Here is an 8774-nt window from a genome sequence, read left to right as displayed (position 1 = left end):
TACCTTTTTCCAAGGCCATATGACGCATTATACAACTTGGCACTGGTCACATCTAAGAACGTTTCTCAAGGTATTAAGAAAAAATCATGATAAATTTTCTTGTAATGAAAATAAAATCTTTATTTTTTGACCTTGCTATATTTGAGACTTCAAATTACAGCAATTAAACCCTTAGACAATACATCTTGTTTTCTACTTCACCTCTTTTTTACAGATAGGTCTTTCCTCTGTTACACTATTCAGTTTGCCAGAATTTATTTTGGGAAAACATTTATAATTACATGTAATTCTCTTTCTATATGCTAAAAAAAAAACATCAAGAGAATGAGAAGACAAGCCACAGACTAGGAGAAAATATTTGCAAAAGACACATCTGTTAAAGAACTGTTATCTAAAATATACAAAGAACTCTTAAAACTCAACAATAAGAAAACAAACAACCCAATTAAAATATGGGCCAAAACCTCATATGAAAAGATGTTCCATATCATATGTAATCAGGGATATGCAAATTAAGTCAACAATAAGATACCACTGCACATCTATTAGAATGCCCCAAATCTGCAACTCTGATAGCACCCAATACTAAGGAGGATGTGGAGCAATAGGAACCCTCATTCATTGCTGGTGAGAATGCAAAATGGTACAGCCGGGGCTTCCCTGGTGGCACAGTGGTTGAGAGTCCACCTGCCAATGCAGGGGACACAGGTTCGTGCCCCGGTCCGGGAAGATCCCACATGCCGCAGAGCGGCTGGGCCCGTGAGCCATGGCCGCTGAGCCTACGCGTCTGGAGCCTGTGCTCCGCAAAGGGAGAGGCCCCAGTAGTGAGAGGCCCGCGTACCGCAAAAAAAATAAAAAAAAAAAATAAAATGGTACAGCCACTTTGGAAGACAATTTGACATTTTATTACAGAACTAAACATACTCTTACCATACAACCCACCAGTTGCATTCCTTGGTATTTACCCAAAGGAGTTGAAAACTTATGTCCACACAAAAACCTGCGTGTTATAGCACCTTTATTCACAATTGCTAAAACTTGGAAGTAACCAAGATGTCTTTCAGTAGGTGAATGGATAAATAAACTGAGGTACACCCAGACAATAGAATATTATTCAGTGCTAAGAGAAATATGCTATCAAGCCATGAAAAGGCAAGGAAGAAACTTAAATGCATATTACTAAGTGAAAGAAGCCGATCTGTATGATTCCAACAATATGACATTCTGGAAAAGGCAAAACTATGGACACAGGAAAAAGATCAGTGGTTCCTAGGGTAAGGGATGAATAGGTGAAGCACAGAGGATTTTTAGGGCAGTGAAAATACTTTGTATGATACTGTAATTATGGATACATGTCGTTATACATTTGTCCAAACATGTAAAATGTGCAGCAACAAAGAGAACTGTAATGTAAACTATGGACTTTGGGTGATTATGGTGTGTCAATGTAGGTTCATCAGTTGTAACAAATGTACCACTCTAGTGGTGGATATTGATGATGGGAGAGGCTGTGCATGTGAGGGGAAAGGCAGTGTATGGGAAATCTCCCTACCTTCCTCTCAACTTTGCTGAAAATCTAAAATTGCTCCAGAAAGCCTTAAAAAAACCCAGTTATAAGTGGAACTAAATGACCCATTGGATGTAATATAGATGGGAAAAAATGAGTCTGGGGGATGGAACTAGGTGAAAGAGATTTGCAGGTGGAGATAGTTCAGTTTTGTATTTTATAATATTTATTTATTGAGCACTTACCATGAGCCAGGTACTGATTTTTCCCATCCTGTGAAACTGAAGATGTGAAACTGAAGCTTAGATAAGAGTCTGCAGCCAAAGTCTTACTACAAGCAAGAGACAGAGCTGGGACTTGAATCCAGATCAATTTCTTATCATCCTGCCATACTGCCTGTGAGATGCTTGTGAGACCATCCAGCATAAAATAAGTCTGGAATCCAGGATTGGGTATGAATGTGGCCATTGAGTTGATGAACTGAAAAGAAGACAGAGGAGATGACTTGCCACTTTGGGTGAATTTAGGTGAGAGAGACACTTCATGACAGAGAAGGCAAGAGGCAAGGAAGCATGCCAACAAAATCGGTGTACAGGCCCAGGAGTGTGTTAGTCATCTGTTATGGGTGAGTTGTTATCCATCTCTAATCAGGTGACCCACACTGACACAAGAGTAATGGATAGGAATGTCTTATTTATAGTTGTCCATAGATAGCAGCTGCCTTATGCATGTTGAACCTTTCATTGTCCTCCAAACCATCTTCTCTTTTGGGGATAATGCTGTAGAAAAATACTTGAATCTGGACAAGTACTCACTGTGCACCAGTGCTGTATGGAAAAAACAACATCAGAGTTCTGGTCTGCTGAAAGCTCAGACCCTAACCCCAGCTGGGACCAGGGCTCTGTAGCCTTGACCTTAAGATGAATAAAATAAAATGTGAAAATAAAGAATGCATTTTTTATCTGGTTATGTTCTGTTACTTTAAAATAGCTTAGTCTTGAATGTCAGTGAAGCCCCATGACTTTTTCAGCCTCCCACCTCCCATTAAACTAGCCCAAAGATAGTTTTCTTCATTTCTCTGTGCTGTTGTCATCTTATACAGAGTTTCAAGACAGTCAGAAGCAGCACCCAAATCATATTTTTTCATCTATCCTATTTTTAAAGAAAATTTTTATATCCAAAAGCATGTGAATTTTATTTCCAAGAAACAACCTGAAATGATAACTTCAACCTTCTTTCTGCTTTTCTTCTTGAGAAGAGCTGCCTTGGATCAGAGAGTCCTAGGTTTCATTGTAGTTCTGTCAGGGAATAGCAGTGTAACAATGGCCAAGATACTCAGATACACTGATCCTTAATTTCCTCATCTGTGAAGTGAGGATAGCACCAATGCTTTAGACTGAAGATGCAATGAGATGTATCTTCCATGTCTAGCATGTTTTCTGGTCTACAGTAGGCATCCAATACATGCTTGTCTCTCTTGTCTTTTCTCCCTCTCTTTATAACTTATACTTCTCTTTCTTTTCCTCCTGCTGAAAGGGAGAGAACTGGGGACAGTAATTTTGTGTCTGGATAGATCTTCAGTAGAGCATGGGAAAATTTTCCTTTGATTCTGCCTCTTACATATTTTCTTTGTGCTCCATTGCAACCTGCCCTGGCCTCAAGCCTCCTGGTTTGAGGTTGTGCTCTACTGGGCCATTTGCTTATTTCTCTCAAATCCTCCTTTCTGTTGCTTCACCATTCCCCTACTTTTTAGAGCAGGCTCAAGGATTAGTACATCTAAGAAGGTAAAAACAATAAATAAGGACAGATAAAGGGGTGGGATAAAATTGTCCTTTGAAACCCTCTACTGCAATTCTGCGTATGTCTAGAATCTAGGAGGTACACGGGTATATCGCAGTCTTTGCCTGGCAAGGTAGTTCTGTAGCATGGAAATCTTCAGCCTTTTCTGTGCTGAGGTAAACACCTGAATGACATTCTCGTGCTTGACATACTTCCTTGGAGGCAGAGGTGGATGGGTTGCAGGTTATGGACAACTCTTAGAGCCTCTCACTGTATCTTTCCGTATTCACCCCAGTTTCTCTCCCGTAGAAGAAATGCAAGTGAATTTGAGAGGATTATGGACACAGCCTTTAATCAATCCTTGTGTATAAAAAAAGTGAATCAAATCATCTTCACTGTTTAGTACTTTTTATTAAAAAGTTTACTGCCCCCTCATTCACAACTGATTGTACCCTGGGCCTCAAAACTGCAGTTGGTTGGTTGCAAATTGCTGCTTTAGAAAGATCTGGTAATCATCTATAAAATCAGATGGTCCAGTCTGGTGGTTTCTGAGGTTGCTTTGAGCTTTAACATTTTATGTTTTGCTCACATTGTGCCACAAAGTCCCAGATCTTACTGGTAATAGATGGCAAGGGTGCTTCTGAAAGACCTGGTGCTGTGGGTTGAGTCGTGTCCCCCAGAATATATGTTCAAGTCCCCAAGTACCTGTGAATGTAATCTTAAATAGAAATAGTGTTTTTTCAGATGTAGCCAAGTTAAGATTAGGTCATACAGGGTTGGGGTGGAAGCTAATTCAGTGCCTGGTGTCCTTGTAAGAAGAGGGAAACTTGGACTTGGACACAGACAGGGAGAGAACATCATGTGACAGTGGGAGCAGGGATTGGAGTGAGGCAGCTGCAATCCAAGGAGGACCAAGCGTTGCTGGTCACCTCCAGAAGCTAGGAGAGAGGCCTAGAACAGATTCTCTCTCAGAGCCTCCAGAAGGAACCAACCCTACTGACACCTTAATTTCAGACTTCGAGCTCCCAGAGCAGTGAGGCAATACATCTCTGCTGTTTAGGCCACCCAGTTTGTTGTAATTTGTTATGACAGCTCTAGGAAACGGATACACCTGACAAACTCAGCTTTGGCCGATCCTGACCAATGTTTAAAGTTTGGCATTCTGTCATCCCTGTCACGTGCCCTGTGACTGGACACATCTCCAGCGGGCACGTGCACGAGGCGTGCAAGTGGACTGTGGACCTGCTTCTCCTGGCCTCTCCCCACAGGGAGGCTCCAGTCTGTCTGGTCTTTCTAAGGTATTTGTTTTTCAGTTTACCCTGGATTCTCTTGACCAGCTCCTGCCTCCTTCTGAGAGGGTGACTTCAAACCTAGACTAGAACTGAGAAAAGATTTTAGAAAACAATTCTTGGCTTCCGTTAGCTGATGTAATTTTAATTTATACTTTTCATGTCAGGGTGATCACCAGGAAATTTTTTTTAAAAAGGCATTATCTGATAATCTCATGACAGTGTCATTTTATGCTGATGGGGTAATTTGTCCCTTTAGAGAGAGCTATTTCTTGAGTAATTATTTTGGGTACCAAGTGACAGGCTCAGACTATTTTAGGCCTCTGTGGCCTTGTCTCATGACATGCACTTACCTTGAGGATAACGCGGGTGGCAGGTCTTACCCGTGACTCACTCCTCATCCAGCAGTTCGCTGCACTGTTCATGTCTTTAGCAGATAGAAGCATATGACAAGGAAGCCTTGGAAGATTTGCTGCCAATGCGATTTTTATGTAAGACTGGCATGAAAGATTGTTCTTGTGCCTTACTAAGCATCTTTTCACTCAGACTAGACTTCTTGGTGACAGCCCAGGAAATTCACTAGATGTGAAGAAATGTGTGATAGCCAAGTACTACATTTGATAGTTTTATGAAAGTTTTCCAATTTGAAGCTGCCTCACTTACACTAATATGGGTTTATATAAAGTTATCTTCATTTATGCTTCCTGAAATGTATACTTAACTAACTATATTAACTTGTACTCAAAAGAGTAAAGAGATACAGACTATTTCAATTTATTTTTAAATATTTAGAAAAACCCTTCCAACACTTACAAAATACAACACATTTCAGGGTGATGACATATGCATTAAAATAATGTTCAAATCTGCCAACTGCTACCTTGTCCCCTCCTTCACCTAAAGTGACCAACATTAAAGAGTCTTTGTGTATCCCGTCTCACCTTTCCATGGCCTGGGTTGTAATTACAGCTTTTCCACAGATTCTCTGTTTCAGATCCACAGCTAAAGTGCCAAGGTTTTTCAGTGCTTAAGAGATGGAAATGCTATTTTAGTAATATTGCTTTTTGAACATACAAAGCTCTGTGAAGATGAGGGTGAAACGTCCATTGCCTATTGTGCCCAAAAAGGGTGTGAATGTTCAGATTTATAATTCTTATTATTTACCTTTTGTATATGAAGAAACTGAGATTCGGATAGGGTCAACGCCTTGCTCTCAAATATTTAAAATGACAGCAAAACAGGAAGATCTCCCTGTTACAAAGGCCCACTGATTTCATATCAAGAGTTTGAGAATCTGCTCTTACAAAAATACTGAGACAAAAATCATAGAGTGTAATGCAATCCTACTAATTAAAGGATTTAAAAAATTTTGGCCTATCTACAATTTAATTACTTTACTGGCTATGAGCTACAAACCTTTTAGATCCTTAGTGGTTTTTAAAATGTGAAGAAAACCTCAAGTCAAAGAGCCCAAAGCAAAACACACTGTTTTTTCCTGATAATGACAGTTTCCAGACGTGATTTTTCCTGCTGTCAGAGTGTGATAAAAGGCTTGGGTTTATAACTTGACCTAAGCCTTACCTTGGTCTTGCCCAGCAGAAATATGTGTTTCACTAAATTAACAACGGATCTTAAGGCAGAAAGTCAATCTAATCCCCAAAGTCAGTATTTTGTCCCTATAATCTGCAGGTGTATAAGGACCACAGAAATCAGTTTAACGTAATTTTCCCATTTTTCTCTGTTCAGCTTCTGAGATGCCAACTGCTATTTTCAGTTTGTCTGGGGATTTCATCTCTCAGAGCTGTCAAGAATTTTAGTGGCTACAAGGAGAGACCCTGAAGATACAGTTTATTGATTTATTACTGCATTCATATAAAACACTAGTGGACTTTTGAATACCAGGAAATATAAGAATGATCTTTCTTACATTCAAAAAATGAGAATTTGTGTATGATGAAAATAATACCAGATATTAATATGGTACTTTTCAGCTCAAACAGTGCTTTCATTTCATTCCTGCAATAACCCTATATATCAGATAGCTGAGTTGTTGAGCTACAGTGACACCCAACACACACACTTACACACACACACACACAAACATATATACACACAGACATACACATATATGTTCGGTTTTCTCTCACTTAAAAAATACCCCAACACCACCATCTCCTCAAACTGTAACCCCCATCTCACAGTTGATTAATTTCTAAAATTCTTGAAAAGGTAAAAAATGTTCCCATGACTGTCTTCCACTCCCTACTACTACTCCATTAAGTCTGTTTAATCTTTACCATTATAGAAAGCTTTTAGTTTTGAATGACTTTCTTAGTGCCAAATCCAGTGGATTTTTCTCTGTATTTATCATCCAAAGCTCTCTGTAGTTTTGCATTCTATTGATCAACTCCATGTTTTCTCTGTCTAGTCTTTTAAGTGTTCCTCACCATGGCTTCTGTGGCAATGCCGTTTTCTTCCCAATTCTATGGCCAGGCCCTCTCTGATGTCTTTGCTGGTTCCTCTTTCCTTTCTTCTGGAAAATATGTACATTCCCTAAGGTTGTGCCTGTGACCCTCTTTTCTTTCAGGCTCTCCCCTCTCAGCCTCAGGCTCCCCTGAGCAATGATTTTAACTGTTTCTGTTCATCGTCCTCTCCCACTTTCTACAACAGCCATCGTGTTGCACCCTGACCCCTTCCCTCTCAGCTGATGGTCATGACCCTCCTATAATGAGAAAGCAGGGCTGGGAAAGCTGGATGTGAAGCCCTTTGGCTTTCTGTCCGCAGCAAGCTGACCTCCACATGTATGCATGCTTACATCCTCTCCTCCAGCTTATGAGGAAGAGACTGCCTCTTCCTGCTCAAGACCAATCCTTACTCACGATCCTACCCACTCTGTCCTTTCTGGGAACAGAACCTTGTTCTATGGATTATTTCCTCTCTCTCTCTGTCTCTGACATTTTCAACCTCTTCCTCTTTATGTTTGGAGCCCATACACATGTTCATGTCTCTCCAGTCCTTAGAAGTGCCTGCCTTGACCCAGGGCCCTCTCTAACTACCAACCTATCTTTCTCTTTCCCAGCAGGGCCAAGCATCAGTAAGTAGAGTCTAGATGTCCTTCTATTTCCTCTCCTTTAACTCTTTCTTCAATTCAGTGTTTAATGTCAGTCCTCTGCTTTTACGTAGGTTTTCAGGGACATTTAATTGGCTCACGTCACCAGGGTAACTTAATTTCTCAGCCGCAGTTGACACTGCCCACCACACCCGCCTTTTCAACACTTTGCCCTCTTGGTTTCCATGAAGCCACTCTCTCCTGTTCTTTGATTATTCTTTGTTTCTTCTGAGCTCTCCTCCGTCTTTCTTATTCTTCAAATTGTTTCTCTTTTTCTTTTCCACCGCCTTCGGTTTTCCTCCTCCCCCCTTTTTTTCTTTTCCCCCATTGATGCTCTCCTTTGGGCTACAAGTTTAAGTCCCATTTTTACTCCATGGTGCAAATGACAGACATCGTTCACATGCCGGACACTTCCGATGGGAGTGTCTGTGTCACTGGCCTCAATGTCTTCTTTCTTGCTCGTCAGTAACACATATTAGAAGGCAGGTGAATGAGAGTAGTTGTTATCAAGATCACCTTGCATCCATTTTAATGTCTGGGGAAAAAAAAGTAAATAATTTGCAAACTTCAGTACTTTAACCTTTACTAGTGATAGATTATTGGAAACACACCTCACAATTCATTGGAACACATTAGTGTATCATGACAACTTGATTGGGAAAGGCTGCTGTGTTAGGTGTTCAAATGATTGTTGAATTGATTTGGATTTAATATTAATGATCTTAGAGTTACTTCCTGGAGAATTTGAAACCAAAAAAATTATTTCCCCCCAAAAGACTCATTAACTTATCTACCTATTTATCTTAACAAAAGGTAAAATTCTTATTCTGGGAGCGTACTGGATTGGAGCAGCCCTGTTCTCAAATTCTTCGAATTGAGCAGTGAGAAAAAATCATTCTGGGGGGTCTTAATGGTTTTATGTATTCAAGAGTCCTATATTACAAAGAACAGTTTCTAAGGGAACTAAGGTATCGTTCAGGTATTAAAGAGATCCCTTTTTCTGGAACCTGCAAAGAATGAACTGAATGGAATGGCACATATAACCTTGAGGTGCTCTGATAAGTTACAATATCTGAAAACTTGGATAGGA

Source organism: Delphinapterus leucas, chromosome 1 (assembly GCF_059928025.1).
Source record: "Delphinapterus leucas isolate spDelLeu-1000000601 "Yukka" chromosome 1, BTC_Dleu_Yukka2, whole genome shotgun sequence".
NCBI classification, from domain to species: Eukaryota; Metazoa; Chordata; class Mammalia; order Artiodactyla; family Monodontidae; genus Delphinapterus; species Delphinapterus leucas.
This window is presented reverse-complemented; position numbering follows the sequence as displayed.